This window comes from Sinocyclocheilus grahami, unplaced genomic scaffold (genome assembly GCF_001515645.1).
Source record: "Sinocyclocheilus grahami isolate Dianchi unplaced genomic scaffold, SAMN03320097.WGS_v1.1 scaffold579.1, whole genome shotgun sequence".
NCBI classification, from domain to species: Eukaryota; Metazoa; Chordata; class Actinopteri; order Cypriniformes; family Cyprinidae; genus Sinocyclocheilus; species Sinocyclocheilus grahami.
The window spans coordinates 245,013-264,689 of NW_015505758.1; the positions used below are offsets into that span (position 1 = coordinate 245,013).

At 37.5% G+C, this 19,677-nt stretch overlaps 1 protein-coding gene across 1 annotated transcript in view; it reads left to right on the forward strand.

Moving 5' to 3' along the window:
* Nucleotides 1–19,677, forward strand: part of LOC107556776 (thyrotropin-releasing hormone-degrading ectoenzyme-like) — a 121,494-nt gene that overhangs the window by 35,085 nt on the left and 66,732 nt on the right. The gene's annotated exons all lie outside the window — the stretch shown is intronic.

Below are 19,677 nucleotides of genomic sequence, written 5' to 3' on the forward strand. Positions count from 1 at the left end.
TGTGTGTGTGTGTGTTAGTTTGGCCATTTACAGCTCTTTGGGAATGTGTTTGAATCTGGCAATTTAAAACCCCTATACAAACGTAAAGTCTCTGACCAGAACTGTAATTTATATGCAAATGTCAAAAGGCTAAAAGGGGTCTCTTAAGCCATAAACAGTCCAACGCTCATGCATGATCCTACGCAGACGCTACAATCGGATCGGAGCATCCCTAGTTTGAGCCTGAAAGTCTGCAACTGGGATAACAATAAAACAGTAAGATCTATGAATAAAATTAATTTGAAAAATGACAAAAATAAATGAATAAATGACATTTTAATGTAGCAGAGAAAGACAATCTGTTAGTCTTAATAAAAAGCAAGAACTGGGATATTAAAGTACCAGAAGTTAAAGAAACGGCCCTTAGCCATCTTCAAGAAGCATTTCATTAGTGTTGCATTAGTAATTTATTAAAGTGTGCGGCCCGTGCCTCCCAGGAGCCCGATTATTACTGAAACACACATGAGCAGATCAAACCGGCTTTTCTTCATCGCTGTCTCTCTGTGTTTGGCTGCATGTTTCCATCATCTGTGAGTCTCGTCCATATGTTTCTCTGTCTCACTTTAGCCTCTTTTCCTTCTCCTTTTCCTTGCCTCATCTCCACATTTGCATGTTCCTCTCAAGCGCTCTTGTCCTTCTGTCTCTCTCTTGAGTGCTCCTCTTTTCTTTGCTGTTTTTGTGTTTTTCATCTCCATCCTCTTTGTCAAGTCCTCTTGTCTTTGCGAGCGATGTGACCTGGCCTCTGTTCTCTGAGAAGAGCGGCTGTTGAGTTACAGGACAGAACGTTTTGTGGGCTTCACTGTGGATTTCTCTGCCTGTCAGTTTCCAGGCTCAGGGTCACTTAGGGTCTCCGGGGGTGGGCGGGGTCAGAGCTCCGTCTCGCTCCCATGGCTTTTGACAGCACTATTGCGGTTAGTGCACATAAAAGCTCTAGTTCAGCATGTTTAGGCTTGTGTCTTGTCCTTGCTTTAAGACAAAGACACAGATTCAAAGGAAACTCTCGTTTCTGCATATGTGTGTCGCCTGACCTCTTTCATGGTTGAAGAGTTGTTTGTGTTTTCCTGTTCCTCCTAAACTATAATAGACCTCTCCAGATCTCTCTCTCTTCACTCCAGGGGATTGTCAGATATGTGCACTGAAAACAGGCTCAACCTGGCAACGACTTTCGTCTCTTTGTCCCTTCTTCCCCTCCTCACTCAGCGTCTCAAGAGCTTCAGCAAATATTTATCCTCTGACTCTGAGAAGGTTTCATTTCTGTTTATGAGTTCTCACTGAGTCATCTGAGATTTACTGTCATCAGTAATTTATCATGACATGATCTTGAACTGTCTGTCAAATCAAACTAGGTCTATATGCTTGTGTAATTTTTTTTAGTTATTAGCAGGTATGTCGTGATGGTGAAAATCTGCTTTGGTTTTGTTGTTGCTTGCAATGGCTTAATTTACAATCCATTACCAACTAGACCTAAAGCCACCATTTGTTGTATTCTCTGCTGGAAGATCCAGTTAAAATGGGTGAAACTGGTTTTTCGTTTTCTCTTTAGCTGATCCAGAGTGTTGGATGGTTGGATTGGATCTAGTTTTGACATGGAAGACCATTTTGGTTAAGCTGAGAGATGGTAGACCACTGTCAGAAAACAGTTGGACTGAAACAGTTCCTGGTTCTTCAAACATCAATGTTTTTTTGTCCATGCAATGGAAGTCAATAGTAACCAAAAAGTTCAGTGACCAAAATTCTTCAGAATCTAATCTTTCATGTTTATGCAGAAGAAAGTAAGTCATACAGGTTTTGTAAGACACGAGGGTGTGAATGTGATGACAGAATTTTTATATTTTGATGAACTATCCCTTTAAGCAACACTTTGTCTTCTTGTCATAGTGAAATAAACATGAAGTGAAATATTGGTATTTATCCCTATGTTTTTTATTCAGAATTTAGTGTACATATATGTATTTACTTTTGATTTTATCATCCAAATTGAGATACTCATTGTGCCAGGTGAATATGCTACTGCTTCTATGCACTACATAACTTGTATACTCTTACAATTTTATTAAATTGATATTGATTCCCATTGCTTCAAGTTGCTTCTTTTTGTTAGTAACAGAGCAGCAGGGTGACTGCAGTTAAATTACTGTAAATCATGAGTAGTTTGTAGCCTGTCAACACAGTTTCAAAACTCTGTTCATCACACACAAAACACTCTTATATAACGATGAACTTGTAAATTGAATTTTCTGCTTGATTCCACGAGATTTTATGTGCTGGATTCGGTGTTTCAGACTAAAAGCAGGTCGATGTCAAAGTCATTCAGTGAGAATCGTGACATTGGAGGTGCTCTAGAAGTCAAACAGCTAAAACAGCTTCTTTTCCTCAAAACGCTCATACATATTTAACAAAGAGCCTGAATTTCACCAGCTTGACTTACACTGAACCCGCCAGTTTTGTCCCTTTTCCTTTCCTTTCTTTACTTCTTTATCTTTTTTTGCTTATTCTTCCACACTCTTGCTCCATTTCACGCTAGTTTCCCTGCTCGCTCTGTCAGCAGCCTTCTGGACCCACAATCCCTCACAGCCTGAAAGTGCTCAAGCATGATGGGTGCACAGGTGCTCTGTGATGTAGCCATCCATCCATCCATCCTCTCTCTCTCTTTATATATCTCTTTCCATTTTTACATATTTTTATTTTCGCTCCTGTTTTATTTTGTTAGATGGCATCAATCTGTTCACATTGCTGAAGTGTTTGAACTCGTCTATATGCTCATAAAGAGCAAATTCTCTTTTTTAATGTCTTAGTTTGCAACATGCGCTTCTCGTTGCTCGACACACGGTTGAAGTGTTTTTCGCGCTGAGTTGAGTCGAAGACCCTTGAGGCAGATAATTTTCATTTTTCCTCAGATTCTGCACAAACACAGCTGAAGTTGCATGCTGATAGTCTGTCTTTGTCAAGGCGTCGGTGGGTTTGTCGCAGAGCAGCGCTGTAGATTGATCCCCCTCCTGTCAATGTGAAGTCAGTGAGGAGCTGTTGCAATGTGCTGCTAAAAGCAAACAGATTTCTGCCGATGACAGAATGACACATCCAAACAAGAGGAAGAAAAGAGTTTCAAACCCACGGCTTGGGACAGGCAGAGATGGAGTTTGTTCATTCTGTCACAGTCTCAGTCATGTATGTATATGTGTAGCACTTATGTAAGGCAGTTTTCACACTTGTTTCAATTTCTTCAATCACTTTTTATGTTGTATTACTTGGTTTGAACTGCAGTATGTTTGCGTCATCAATAGAAATGTCGCTAGCTTTAGCTGTTTAACACAGTTTAACGCTCAGGAGCAACTCGAGAGGAAAAGATGCCAAAATGGAAAGTGTTGCGCAAATTTTTTTACACTGTCGTTTTCATTTTAGCACCGAAATGTAACACTCTCAGAATGACAATTGCATCAGTCTCCCGCAGAGGTTCAAGAGATGTGAAGAATGAGAGCTGCTGGCCAAAGGCAATTTCTGCACAGAAAGGCGGTAATGAATTCAACAACATTTGCATTTCCTGAAGAAAATACCAGGGTTTGCAAAGCAACAAAAGAATAGTATTAAAGGGATAGTTAACTTAAAAATGAAAATGATCTTCATTTGCTCATCCTCATGTCGTTCCAAATCTGTCTTACTCTTTTCTGTTCAACATAAAATAAGATATTTAGAGAAATATTTCATTGTGTTTTTTCCCCATACAATTGAAGTCTTGCAAAAACACTATGTGGTTACCAACATTCTTCAAAGTATGAGGGTATTAGTCCAGATTGCTTTTGTAAGAGTGTAAGAGAGGCTTAAGCAAAGCTAGAGCAGAAATTCTTCGTGCACAGTGGGAGAGCTGCAGGTAACCACCAAATCCTGCTCACATCCCGGTCAATTAGCCGAGATCCGCCCAGATCAAAGAGTCATCTGGGTTTCCATGGTGCTCTGAGAGAAACAGCGAATAAGAGAGAGCCATACGAATCAGATTCAATTCAACTTTCATCCAGGATTCACAGATACACAGATCAAGCTGTGAACACTGTGTGAATCCCTCTGTGAAACAACCCAGAATTTCCCATTTCTATCTCCAGCCCATACAGCCAAAGCAAGCGTAACTCTCCAGCTAGCTGATCTGATGAAGATGGCGGCTGATCAGCATTCACTTCACTCTCATTGTGCTGCAGATCCTCTGCTGACTGTGTGTCTGCCTCCAAATGAACGTGCTTGTGTTTTAGGCCACAGAGTTGCTGTGGACCTGGCGCGAATTACACGCAGTGATCAGTAAGTTCAGATTCAGTGACACATTAGAAGAAATGCCACACTAAGTGAATAAACCCAAAGAGACACAGATCCAACAGGGAACAGCAACAATATTTAACAGAAACATCACATAAACTCACTGAGTGTGTTTGCATGCGTCTTTATCCAAATGACACTCATCAGGTTCAAGAATTCAACAATACGGTGTTTATTCCAGTCTGAAACGCCTCTCGCCTGACCCGCGTGAACAAATTACAGCATCTGCCAATACCATCGACCGTCTGGAGCGTCTGCCGTATGAACGCTGTAAACAAAAGTCCAATTGCCTTATTGAGCGCCAGAATACGAGGAAAAGAAAAAGAATGTGTCATAAATGGAGGATATTGATTGGTTGGTTTGTTTATCATGCATTTGTTCTGCTGCAGGAAGAGTGAAGATCAGATGTTTCTCACTGTGTGTGTTTATGTGTCTAGATTTGATATTATAGAGCAGGGTTCAAATCTTGCCCTGGAGGGCCAATGCGCTGCAGAGTTTAGCTCCAACCCTGATCAAACTCACCTACCTGTGATTTTCTAATGATCCTGAAGACATAGATTAGCATGCTCAGGTGTGTTTGATTAGGGTTAGAGCTAAACTCTGCAGGAAAGCGGATCTCGTGGGCCAAATTTGAGGATCCCTGTTATAGAATATTGAAGACTTGGTGTTTTTGTGTTTTGAAAGTTCTAAAAGCCTTAAGAGCTGCTCCAAGAGAAAATGTCCATCACATTACTGCACTGGCGTTCACCTCTGAATTCTTCTCCAGACTTTTTTGTTCACTTGCCTTCAAACCCAGTGAAACGCAGAAGTCCCTGATTGGCCGAAGCCTTTATGCACCCTGATAATGTGAGTGTGTTTGCGCTTCAGTCTTTATCTAATGCTGGCTGTTTCTTTTCATGTGCTTTTGAATGTCACCCAACAAAACAGAACAAAGGCACCAAAGTCTGAAACTCGCCATTAGAAATTTGCCAAGAGACATTAACGAAAGAGCTTCACGAAAACAGCTCAAGACCTTTTTTCTTTGTATCTTGTTTAAATTTGCCTCTACTGGCCATTTTTCTGCACTGGCTTTGTAAAAATATGGTTTATTTGTCCTCTATTTCTGACATTCTGGATTGTACTTGTAAGGTTATTGTTGGTATATTGTATATTGTTTATTTTTCTTATGCCATAATATATACAGGTGTATATATATATACAGGTGTATATATATATATATATATATATATATATATATATGTGTATAATTGATATCTATCAATTTAAAATAACTGTTTTCTATTTGATCATACTTTAAAATATAATTTATTCCTGTGATGCAAAGCTAAATTTTCAGCATCATTACTCCAGTCTTCAGTGTCACATGATCCTTCAGAAATCATTCTAATATGCTGATTTATTATCAGTGTATATATATATATATGTATTCTGGATTTATATTTTGTGGTGTAAATCTGAATTTTGCTGTATATAATATGAAATCCATCTCTTTTTGATAAATAATTTAAACTAAGTGTCAAATGCACACAATACGCACAAGACTCTCATACTTGACCATGGACAGAGATATCTGGGATTTCTGGGGTTTCAATCCTGTCCATTTGAGAGACAAAAAAACACTGTAGCTCGGACAGGATGAACACAAAACTGTGTGTTTACTGGCAACTCTTCAGCTTCTCATGTGAATTAAAACACTTCATCAATACTTTTTTTCAACCAGTATTATGCTGTTGGCTTTTTGTGGGAACATAATGGCCCCGTGAGGTTTTGATTCATTGGATGGTTCATGAAAATTAGATTATCAAAAGCAATTTACAAAATAACAAGGTTTGTAAATGAAATGAAAAGTGGGTGAATAAGATCTTGAATTTAAGCCATTAAAATCTCTAGACGATAACTGGGCAACTGTCAACGTAAACTGAATTATATTGCTTCAGTTTTCCAAGCATATTGCTCCATTTTCTAAAAGTAAATAAATTAATAACAAATATGTTTCAGTCTGCCATCATTTTCAGATTCAGTCGTTTTCATTTATTCATTCTTTTATACCCAAAGTTAAATGTCCAGTTCAGTGCCCTCTAGTGGAGTTAATTTTTAAATGCTGAGTGAACTTATTGTCATGCTTTACTGTATCTGGACAGACAGATAACTGGACAACACAACAGTATGTTCACTGTAGTTTTGGGCCATTTTGTCGTCATCTGATCTGTTGAAATTTATTCAAGAAGTGTCCATGTGGGAAACTGAAGAGCACAATTTAAAGGATTTCTGCCAGCTGGCATTTCTGAAACCTACTGAGATTTTAGTTGTGATTAAATCAGGATGCTGCTGAGATTACATTCAAAAACAATTTAGTGAAGTGAAGTTTGCGCTCGGCTTTCACTTTCTGCTTTCACTGCAGTGCTGAATGTGTCAGTTTGACAGTGTTTGTCAGGAAAGGCATCTCTGTGCTGTATTTTTCTATTTTTAACACTGTGACATTTCTAAAAGATGTGACAAAAACACAGAAACCAGAGCCCAATGACTGACCGCTCTGAAAAACATTGGAAAATGACAGCTCTTGAGTGGCAGAGGTCACGTCACAACTTCCCCTGAGATTGTACTGTAGATCTGTAGAAGAAAACAGACCAACACTGGCTAGTTCAGTTGAGAGAGTGACTGAATTTAAAGGGGTCGTTCACTTTTTTTTTTTCTAGGCTTGATTGTGTTTATGGGGTGCAGTCTAACATGTGTTAATGCTTCGTTTAAATTTTTTTTTTTATTATTTTTCACATAATTTACATTTATTCCACACCGCTCTGTCCCTTTTCTGAGAAACGCACTGATCATTTCCTGATTTTATGAAGCCCCTCCCTCAGAAATATGGGATGGGCTCTGATTGGTTAGCTAGCCCAGTATGTTATGATTGGCTAAACCACCTCTAGTGTGAGTCTAAACTGCATTGAACTTTCAGCTTCGTAACTTTGCAGATATTGTTTATGCTCAAACAGCAACATTACACACTAACTAACGTTAAAAAAAGTGAAATCGCAATCAACCACCCCTTTAATGAAGAAAAATCAAAAATCAACAGCTCATGTACGACCAAAACTCACCGGCCTACTGGGAATTTCCCCAAACTTCCTTATTTACAGTTTTAGTGTGAGCAGGGACGAGTTAAAGGAAAGAAAGAGAAAACTGTTTTGCACTCGTTTTTATCTTTGACATGAAAAAGTGAGAAAGTGACAGTTTAAGTTCACGATCAAACAGTCTCAGGAAAGGGAGGAAAAGTTTGTTGCGGCGAGAGGAGGGCCTCTGCACTCATGATGTCAGCTCAACACACACACACACACACACACACAGGTTTGTTTTTGTGAAAAGTGGGGACATCCCATAGGCGTAATGGTTTTTATACTGTACATACCGTATATTCTATTGCCCTACACCAACCCTACCCCTAAACCTACCCCTTACAGGAAACTTTGTGCTATTTCAGATTTTCAATACACTCCATTCTGTGTGATTTATAAGCGTTTTGAAAAGTGGGGACATGGGGTAATGTCCTGAAAAGTCACCTTCTCCTTGTAATACCTATGTCATACCTTTGTCATTATACAAATGTATGTCCTCATTTGTCATAAAAAAGGCGCACACACACACACACACACACACACACACACAAGGACAGTCTTGAAGCTTCTGCTCCATGGTCGGTAGTTTTTTCCCCACAGTGGAATGTATCAAATCTGCTTCCACATGAACAAAATCAAAACAATGTGAATCATTCAGTATCTCTGAGACATTTGAAATATGAATCTCCATTGGTTGACATTGACATTCTGAGCATTTGACAACTGAGATTGTATAGGAAAAAAAGATACTTCTGCTGCCCTAAGACAGCTAAAATAATATGCTAATATACAGCAGGTAAAATAAGTATTGAACACGTCACTATTTGTCCCAGTAAATATATTTCTAAAGGTGCTGTTGACTTGCCATTTTCACCAAATGTTGGTAACAACCCAAGTAATCCATACATACAAAGAAAACGAAACAAATAAGTTCAGAAATTAAGTTATGCGTAATAAAATGGAATGACACAGGGAAACATTACTGAACTAATTTATTTGATACTTTGTACAAAAGCCTCTGATGGTAATGACAGCTTCAAGATGCCTCCTGTATGGAGAAACTAGTTGCATGCATTGCTCAGGTGTGATTTTGGCTCATTCTTCCACACAGTCTTCAAATCTTGAAGGTTCTGTGGGCCTCTTCTATGAACTCTGATCTTTAGTTCTTATTTTCTATTGGATTCAAGTCAGGTGATTGGCTGGGCCATTCTAACAGCTTTATTTTCTTTTTCTGAAACCAACCAAGAGTTTCCTTGGCTGTGTTTGGGATCATTGTCTTGCTGAAATGTCCACCCTTGTTTCATCTTCATCATCCTGGTACCATAGGTGTTGGGACTGAACCAGCTAATATTAATTTCCACTGACTAGGGGCAGGATTGCTTTCTAGTTACTGATAGATTTCAGTCTTGGCTTTCCATGCCTTTTTGCACCTCCCCTTCTTCATGTGTTCAATACTTTCCCCCTGTGTCATTCCATTTTATTACACATAACTTAATTTCTGAACTTATTTGTTTTGTTTTCTTTGTATGTATGGATTACTTGGGTTGTTACCGACATCTTGTGAAAATTTCAAGTCAACAGCACCTTTAGAAATATATTTACTGAGAAAAATTATGATGTGTTCAATACTTATTTTACCTGCTGTAAATAAATAAGGTGCAGAATGTGGGAGTAAAATTGTGATTTAAAACTAAATTATGACATTGTAAGTGGGCTTTAGGGAAAAGCTAAATTCTACAAGAGTGTTGAAAATGCCCCCTTTAATTTAATATTTAATGATGAATTGCCGATGTAGACTATATAATCTTTTTCCAAGAGCAGGTTACTGTCAATGATCTTATTTTTTCATATTAAATAGTTATACATATAAGGACATTTTAATTTATGTATTTAAAATAGAGTTTACTTAATGAGATGAAGACACTTCAATCTGTAGTTCGGCTCTCATAGTCGAGTGTTCATTGGTACCGAAGTGTCCCCTGTGTCATTCCATTTTATTACACATAACTTAATTTCTGAACTTATTTGTTTTGTTTTCTTTGTATGTATGGATTACTTGGGTTGTTACCGACATCTTGTGAAAATTTCAAGTCAACAGCACCTTTAGAAATATATTTACTGAGAAAAATTATGATGTGTTCAATACTTATTTTACCTGCTGTAAATAAATAAGGTGCAGAATGTCGGAGTAAAATTGTGATTTAAAACTAAATTATGACATTGTAAGTGGGCTTTAGGGAAAAGCTAAATTCTACAAGAGTGTTGAAAATGCCCCCTTTAATTTAATATTTAATGATGAATTGCCGATGTAGACTATATAATCTTTTTCCAAGAGCAGGTTACTGTCAATTATCTTATTTTTTCATATTAAATAGTTATACATATAAGGACATTTTAATTTATGTATTTAAAATAGAGTTTACTTAATGAGACGAAGACACTTTAATCTCTGTAGTTCGGCTCTCATAGTCGAGTGTTCATTGGTACCGAAGTGTTTTGGGTTTGAGAGTCTCTATAATGATGGATCTGATCTCAGACTTGCTCTTGACTGGAGAAGCACCAGCAGACATTAGACTCAATGGCTGTTGACGCTCACGCTGTGTAGGTTACACGGCCAACATCTCACTTGACTTTCAGCAGGATTAAATGTGAAGTTGAATCAGCAGTGATTCCCAGAAACAAATCTCACCTGGTTTCTCCTGAATAAATAAGCCATATTATATGCTGCTGTAGTTGTTGTGTGTTGTTTCCTCTAATATCAGCCCTGACATTTAGACAAAGGTCAACAGTGAGGTTAGGGTGGAAACTGTGGTGGGAGCCACTAGTTACCCACTGAGTGCTAATGAGGTGTAGCTATGTGTTGATCTGGCCGAGTGCCAAAAGTTTAGGGTGTTGAAATCCCCAGAAATCTCCTCTTACACTCAAAAAAACATGAGAGTGTTACTGGGTTTAATAGTGCTGTTTGCTAAGCTACTACATACAGTAGCAACGTGCTAACAAACTCTCAAAACACATACCAAAATACTAGCAACCACCTATCACCCACTCAAAACACCTTAGCAAAAGCATGTAGTAACGCTTTATAGCATCTATTCACAGCACATTAGCATCATAGCATCACATTTTACTCAAGCAAACATCACTCATTTTTATTGAAAATGTAAACTAGTTGTATCATGTCTCATGGTGGTCAGAACACTTGATTTAGGTTTTTAAATGAATGTTCAGAGTAAAATAACAAAATAGCAATGCTCATCTGTTCTCCTACATTTATTTTGTTGAGGGGGTGCTTTGGGTTTATGAATGTTTTAGGCTCAATTAGGCTCAAGTCCAAGTTTGGCAGGAATAAAAGAAGAAAGGAACCTGCTGTGCCATGAGGAAGAGAAAAATGAAGCAGCCAAACAAACAATATGTTGCTTCAACTCGCATTTTAAACTAACATGGTTTCCCTACCATTCCAGGTTTTTGACAAAGCCACACATTGTTTTTCATGGACATTTTAAGGAAGTACCAAAAAAAAAGCAACTATTAATTATCCCTACAATACGTTTGCTGTAGCACATTGTTTGTTGTGGTTTGAAGATGCTGCTGTGAAAGTGCCTGACGATGCAGTTTAATAGTTTACTACAACTGAGGGAATTTTCTGAGCTCTTTTACTTTCTATTCAGCCGACCCTCTGCAATTTAGTTAATATGCTGTGTCTTCTCAGCATTCTCTGCTGATAATTTCACAGTCACACATATTAAAGTGCAAGTTCACGGCTTTGAATATTTCTCTATTTCTGCCGCTTGTACACTTTCCATCCCTACATCAGCGTGGCTCCCGGTGTCAGCAGAGAGACAAAAAGTCAAATAACAAGCAGCTTCGCCTTTCCTCCTCTTCCAATTACTGATAAAGACGAATAGCAAATGGAGAGCAGAAAACTGCTGGAGTGTTTCAGGACAATGTCTGTGGCTCACTGATCTGTGTCATAATAAGAGTACTCTCTCACGGGAGCCCAGAAGAAAAAAATGTTTGTGTCCCTCCGTTCTGCTCCGGTGCAGCTCTGATTTGTAGCGAGCACCTGAATTTGACCACTTCTCACTGTTATTGCCTCTCGCCTCTAAAGACTTCTCTCCATTTCAGCAGCTGTGATTTGTGGATGAGCAGAACGGGCCGCAGACATCATTAGAGAGGGCTGATACTAGCGGGACACTCCAGCTGGAGCTGTAATAGCACTTATAGTGGCTCACACTGGCTGAAATTGCGATTGATTGTGTTATCAGGTTAAGAACGGGAACGCTGTGGGTTTGATGGAGGCTGTGAGAGAGACCGGGAATGTGTTAGAGGAAAGTTCACAGGTGTCTAGTCTGGGAATGATACGGCTGATAAATGAAAAAGGGTTATGAAAATGCACAGGACGTTACGTTAGATGACTAACACACAGCTCTGTCACTGTGAGAAGAATGAAAACATTTATTTATTTAAACTTTAAACTCGCTGACATAAATGAAATATGAAATGATTTTAAGAAGCTTCAACTAACATTAATATTCCAAGTTTCAATATATAAAATTAGATTTTTTTGGGAGAAAACTACCAAAAAACTAGCAACAAATTCCACAAAAACACTTTCATTTTACAGCTCCACACTCTTATTTCTCATCAACATTATCTCTTTTGCATCTACATTTAGGTCTCCTAATGGATTTTCTGAGACTAGCCTAATTAAAACATAGCTAAGAACTTCATTAAGACTCAAGCTATGAACGAGCAACTCTGAGCTATAAAATTTTATTATACTATTGCTTCAGACCTGATCCCAAACCATTTACAGAAATCTAATCTTGAGTATTAAGCTGTCAAATGGTTTACTGGAGGTCAGTATTATTGAACACTTTCCAGTAATGCAGTCGTCTTGTTGAATGGAGGAAAGAATAGTTTGAGATAACAGAGGGAAGAAGTCGTTAGTGAATGTGTGAGACGAGCACAGAGCGTCATGGAGAGGTGGAGTGAACTGTGTGATAATGAGACGAGCGGAGAGCATCTGTTTGAGCCTCTCTGGAGGCTTTTCTCCTCAGGCACCACTGCAGCTCCATGAAGGGCCGCTCTCTTCTGCCCCGCTGCCTGTGTTAAGCGCTCAGATGTGAGAGCAGACCGCAGGGCGTCAGGGGTGCTGTGGACCGAGAACGAGTCTCTACACTTTACCATGAACACACTTACAGAGACTCAAATTCATCCCTCTCTCCTCATATTCAGCCTCATGTGCTCCTGAGCTTAATAAAGGTCAGTGTTAAATGAGGGTCGACATTCTGCTGTTCATTATTTCAGAACATTTCAAAAGATCATCTGTGATTTTTGTTGGTTTCTGTGAAGTTTGAGTGTCTCTGAAGACAAAGCAAGACTGACAAGCAAGAGTCGTGACCCTGTATTGACTTCTCTACGCTGCATTGGGAGATAAAATTCAGTGCTGTTTGAACTGGGTGCACAAAGTTAGAATAAAGAAGACACAGACTTTAAGAATTTTTTTTTCATAAAAAAAAATATGTGAGAAATATGGAGTCAAGGTGAATCTAGGAAGCACAAACTGAGCTCAACACAACAAATCCACATCATGATTTCATCAGGAAGTCACAGCTTTGTTATTAAAACACATATTTGCACATATTTCATGTGTTTGAAATAAAAACAGTCATTTTAGGTCTGTAACAATTTATTCAGCAGTGTGATTCAGTCAAACAGCTTCATACTGAGGTGAAATTTGTTGCCCAATTAGGCAACAAAACTGCACCAATTACCATGCTGCAAACTGAGTCTCCACATGCACAGACATCTAAAGAAAAACCAATGCAAATTGGGAAGATAATTCTGATAATTAATATCCAGGTGAGAGACTTTAAGGTCTGGAAACATTTCACATCAGGCCTTCATGATTTAGCTGGGTAGAAACCACTAGAAACCGAACACCTCAACATGAAAGTCCGTTTGATCAGCTGCTGATGAAACTCTCTGAACCTGCTCTAAATGCAGACCAGATTCACACCAGCACCACTGACGAATAAAACACAAATCTGTGTCCTAACAAAGGGCTCCATAATATATGCAAAAAAGACAACAAGAGAAATGCAAAGCAGTAAACTCAACACTGTTTCAGGTGTTTTGGTTACCTGAATGTTTTTGATGTTAAGCTTTCAAGTTTAACTATATATTACCAAGCTTGGCAAAGAACTGGATGTATATGATTTTCTTTTTTAAACATGGATGCTGCAGTAAAACAATGGTTTACCACAGTGCAGTAAACGGTAAAACTGTTTGTGCTACAAAGCAGTGTGTTTAGTCTGCAACAAACTAGTGTTCAAAAAAATGCAGCTTTATGGACTTTTGTCTTTCATACGATATAGTTTAGCAACATCACACGAGCAAGAGTTTGAATTTGAAACTCTTTGTAAATATAACTAAATACCAATTTAGATACCGTTTCGGGAAACAATGTTGTGGACACATTGTAGCTTTAAAAGTATAATAAGTTTGTAATAAATGTGTAATAAAAGCCTTATGTGTAATACATTCTATGTTGAATCAAGCTATTTCTTAGATTAATTAATTGGTGCATCATGTAATTAATTAGATACAAATGTATATTTTGACAGCCCTAATTTAAATATAATAGAAACTGATTTTATTCACTTTAAGTTTAATTATTGCATTGCATATTAATAGCCCTAAATATTAATTGAATGCTGGTAACCAAACATTTGATGGTAGCCATTGACTTTTACAGGATTTTTTCCATGGAAATCAATAGCTATACCATCAACTGTTTGGTTAACAACATTCTTCAAAATAACTTATTTTGTGCTCAACAGAAGAAAGAAGCTCATACAGGTTTGAAACAACTTGTTTGAAATCAACTTTACTCTAGAGTAAATTATGACAGAATAATCTTTGGGTGAACTATCCTATTAATATACAGTGGTGTGGATTGTGATTTTGGACCAATGAGATTTCACTGTGGGTGGGGCTAAAGCAATAGAATGTCCTGCTGAGAACACTAACAAGACTTGACAAGTGTTTTATTATAGTCGGAAATAGGCTACTAACTTGATTAAGTGTGTTGTAATCAAGCACGGACGTGAAAACCACAGCTGAAAGCTGGAACTTCTGGTAAATCAAAGAAAGGATCTTTGGGAATTTCACTACGAGACAGAATTGAAACATCTAAGTGTCAAATAACAAGAGAAACACACTTCACACACTCAGTATACGTCTGTACATCTATTTCCTAATCGGTTTAATCCTTTGATGAATGTTCTGTCGATATTAATCCTGTAAGACTGTTTTATGTGAAAGTAGCTGTATATGATGATAGAGTGTGTTAAAGTGAACAGCTGCTCTGTCAGACCTTCATCACATCACATCAGTTTAACATGCTAAACAGACTCACTCTTAAAGAGTCCAGCACTGAAGTCAGGTCAGTTTAACTCATATCTGAGCTATTAAACAGAAGAAACAAGACAGAGCTTATAGCATTAACAGCTGAAGTGTGTAAAGCCTAAACGTTGTTTTTGCTAATGCTGGATTGAAATGTTGTTATTGTCACTGTTTCTGGGCTGTTGAGATCAACTTTTAACTGCTTTAATACAAGGGATTCTATATGAGTGATGCTATTCTGTTACTATAAGATTTATTCCTAAACAAAAGTCTGATGTTGAAGCTGGAGTCTTTTCTAGTGATGCAGTGTATGATCATTAGAAATCTGTGTATATAGTGCAGTGAATAAAAAAAATAAAAAAAAGTCTAGCAAGCATAAGGTGATGGTAGATATAGCATTATTATATTTCAGTTTAATGAGCATTAAGATTACATTTTTATGGTCATAATTCCTCACTGAACTTGTCTGTAATGCAGCAGCTGTTTGAGGTTAAGTATACCAGGGTAAACAGAGTAAACTCTCCACAATAAAGCCTTGCAGATGGATCCGCACGTCTCACGTCTCGTCAGTTCCGTAACATATATAGTGCAGTGAATAAAAAAAATAAAAAAAAGTCTAGCAAGCATAAGGTGAAGGTAGATATAGCATTATTATATTTCAGTTTAATGAGCATTAAGATTACGTTTTTATGGTCATAATTCCTCACTTAACTTGTCTGTAATGCAGCAGCTGTTTGAGGTTAAGTATACCAGGGTAAACAGAGTAAACAGATTCATGTATATTTCCATTTCTCACAGTGTATTTATACAGTGGTGTGGATTGTGATTTTGGACCAATGAGATTTCACTGTGGGTGGGGCTAAAGCAATAGAATGTCCTGCTGAGAACACTAACAAGACTTGACAAGTGTTTTATTATAGTCGGAAATAGGCTACTAACTTGATTAAGTGTGTTGTAATCAAGCACGGACGTGAAAACCACAGCTGAAAGCTGGAACTTCTGGTAAATCAAAGAAAGGATCTTTGGGAATTTCACTACGAGACAGAATTGAAACATCTAAGTGTCAAATAACAAGAGAAACACACTTCACACACTCAGTATACGTCTGTACATCTATTTCCTAATCGGTTTAATCCTTTGATGAATGTTCTGTCGATATTAATCCTGTAAGACTGTTTTATGTGAAAGTAGCTGTATATGATGATAGAGTGTGTTAAAGTGAACAGCTGCTCTGTCAGACCTTCATCACATCACATCAGTTTAACATGCTAAACAGACTCACTCTTAAAGAGTCCAGCACTGAAGTCAGGTCAGTTTAACTCATATCTGAGCTATTAAACAGAAGAAACAAGACAGAGCTTATAGCATTAACAGCTGAAGTGTGTAAAGCCTAAACGTTGTTTTTGCTAATGCTGGATTGAAAGTTTGTTATTGTCACTGTTTCTGGGCTGTTGAGATCAACTTTTAACTGCTTTAATACAAGGGATTCTATATGAGTGATGCTATTCTGTTACTATAAGATTTATTCCTAAACAAAAGTCTGATGTTGAAGCTGGAGTCTTTTCTAGTGATGCAGTGTATGATCATTAGAAATCTGTGTATATAGTGCAGTGAATAAAAAAAATAAAAAAAAGTCTAGCAAGCATAAGGTGATGGTAGATATAGCATTATTATATTTCAGTTTAATGAGCATTAAGATTACATTTTTATGGTCATAATTCCTCACTGAACTTGTCTGTAATGCAGCAGCTGTTTGAGGTTAAGTATACCAGGGTAAACAGAGTAAACTGATTCATGTATATTTCCATTTCTCACAGTGTATTTTTAGTGCGTTGAGGGTGAATAAGCAGGTTGTTAATGAACGGCCCTTACATGCCCTCACACACAGAACTAGCATCAAAAGAACTAGCACTGCGCATGTTCACGGACAACTACTTCAAACACAGATGCCTTGATGGTCATTAAGTGTATTAATCTAATAAAGAAACTTCATTAAGTGTTTTCATTGGTTTGGGGCTCAGCGTTTCTTCCTATCAGAGCTCTGTTTCCTCTGAGACAAATACTGTGTAATCATAGTGAGTAATAACAACATCAGGCGATGTGTGTCCAATAACTACAGTATATAATAATTGGAAATGTCTTCGCATGTGGGGAGAACTGCGCTTGAAGGTGATAATTGTTAACAAGGTGTGTGAACACAGATTATTTCAAATATGGTGGTAATTTCTGCCCTTCAACTGTTGAAAAAAAGTCTCATTTTTATTGATTTGAACAAACTAAGTATTAAATTGAAGCGTGTATCACTTCCTGAAATATTTGTACACGAATGATGCCTCAAATAATGTCTGTATTCATATATGTGACCCTGGACCACAAAACCAGTCTTACGTCGCACATGTATATTTGTAGCAATAGCCAAAAATATATTGTATGGGTCAAAATTATTAGATTTTTTTAATGCCAATAATCATTAGAATATTAAGTAAATATCATGTTCCATGTAGATATTTTGTAAATTTTCTAGCGTAAATATATCAAAACGTAATATTTGATTAGTAATATACATTGCTAAGGACTCTAAAGGCACTTTTCAATATTTTGATTTTTTTTGCACCCTCAGATTCCAGATTTTCAAGTAGCTGTCTCTTGGCCAAATATTGTCCAATCCTAACAAATCATAAATCAATGGAAAGCTTATTTATTCAGGTTTCAAATGATGTATAAATCTCCATTTTAAAAAATGGACTGTTTTTTTGGTCCAGGGTCACATTTGTACTATATTTGTAACAGTTTTGGTCTCCAAATCTGATTAGATGGGAGACATCGCAATACGTTATAGCCCATCAGTGTTAGGACTTTTCAGACTCTTGCGGGTTGTGTCTGTAGGTGTCAGTAAGTGTGAGATTGATTCACTCAACTGATTCGTTCCAAATCACCGATTCATTCAGAAACTAATCAAGTATGAATGAGTCATTGAATCATTCACTCAAACAAATGGTTTAAAACACTGATTCATTCAGGAACTAGTTGCATATGAGTGAGTAATTGAATCATTCAACCAACTGATTTGTTTAAAGTGTTGATTAATTTAGTCAAATATCAATGAGCCATTGAAACGTTAACTCAACTGATTCGTTTAAAACTTTTCTGTGGTTTCGTTTGGAAATATTTTCATTAACATAGCAAAAACAGAAAGTAAATGGCTATAGGGTCTACAATGTAAGTTCTAAATGTTACCCTTTATTTTTATTGAACTGTAGTATGAAAGCAATATCACACTGGATATGGTGGTGTTTTTCCGAATGTCATTATATATTCGGTAAACAGCATGAATCTTTGCATTTGTGACAAAGTTGGTTGAGTTGAAGTACAAGTGCTTTTGTCACTCTCTTCAAGAGCATCGGTCGTGTAATTGCAATATCAATCTGTACAAAAGCCCAATTAAAAGAGCATCAAGTCTCTCGTCCACAAAGAACGTTAAAAATGGCCAATTAAACCTGAATTCCTCTTCAGTTATTTACCTTTGCGTTGCTGTTTTCATTGTTCTTTGCCTCTTGAATGAGCTCGTCACTCCATCATTTCTGCGTAAAAGTGAAATATTAATCATGTGTGAACGTGCTATCCTAATGGGGGCTCGTCATTATCAGTGAAGCGTCTGACTGCTACTCACTTTTAACGCAGATTTTTTTTCTAAAAATGGCCAATTAAACCTGAATTCCTCTTCAGTTATTTACCTTTGCGTTGCTGTTTTCATTGTTCTTTGCCTCTTGAATGAGCTCGTCACTCCATTTCTGCGTAAAAGTGAAATATTAATCATGTGTGAACGTGCTATCCTAATGGGGGCTCGTCATTATCAGTGAAGCGTCTGACTGCTACTCACTTTTAACGCAGATTTTTTTTTCCCATCGTGCAGCCCTGCAGCTATCAGTCACCATGACGATTGAAGCTTCCTTCCAAAACTCTGCAGCTGCTTCCAGCCCAATTCATGAAACATGCAAATAAGACACACACACACACGCACGCACACACACACCCACACCAGCCCAGCGGATAATCATGTTACAGCTTTCAACAGTTCCTCTTCCTCTGTGGCTGATTATAAGATGTGGATTTAACAGCGCCAGAGGTTTAACTGCTTCTGTTCTCATTGGCATATGAATGGTTCCTGAGACGGGCTGATGGAGGTGGAGGCGTTTAAACAGCTGATTCGCCGTCTGCTGTGTCACTGATACACTGACTTGAGTAAAGGAGCTATTTTAAATATGTTTGGAGGGAAATATGATTATGGAACTGCGTGTCTTGTTTCTTTGCTGTGTCTGGTTTTGGGTTTAAAATTCAATGATCTTTGATTATAGCAATCAGATGATACGTGCATTTGATTACAATTTTTTACGATTGCTTAAGCACAATTTTGAAAACAGGGCCCGGTTTGTCAAAACACTACACACAATTAACACAACCTTACACCAAAGTAGCACAACACTTCAGATCATTTGCAAAATGGAACACTTTTGTCAAAACTATACACAACTTTATAAAAACAATATTTTGTTACCATACGAAACACACATTTCATATGACTTTAATCTTTTTGAACCAGTTACACACTGCTGTTGCTAACCTAAAACACTTTTAGCAAGTTTAATTCTCAGTGATTAGAGTACTGTAAATGAAGTACACAGAGAAAGTATACAATAGTTCACCAAACACTACACAAGACCAATGCTGCAGACTGATGAAAATATCATTGATTTCTCTCCATAGACCCAAAATCAGTCAACATGGAGAATCACAACAAAACATGTCCCAGTTGTCATGC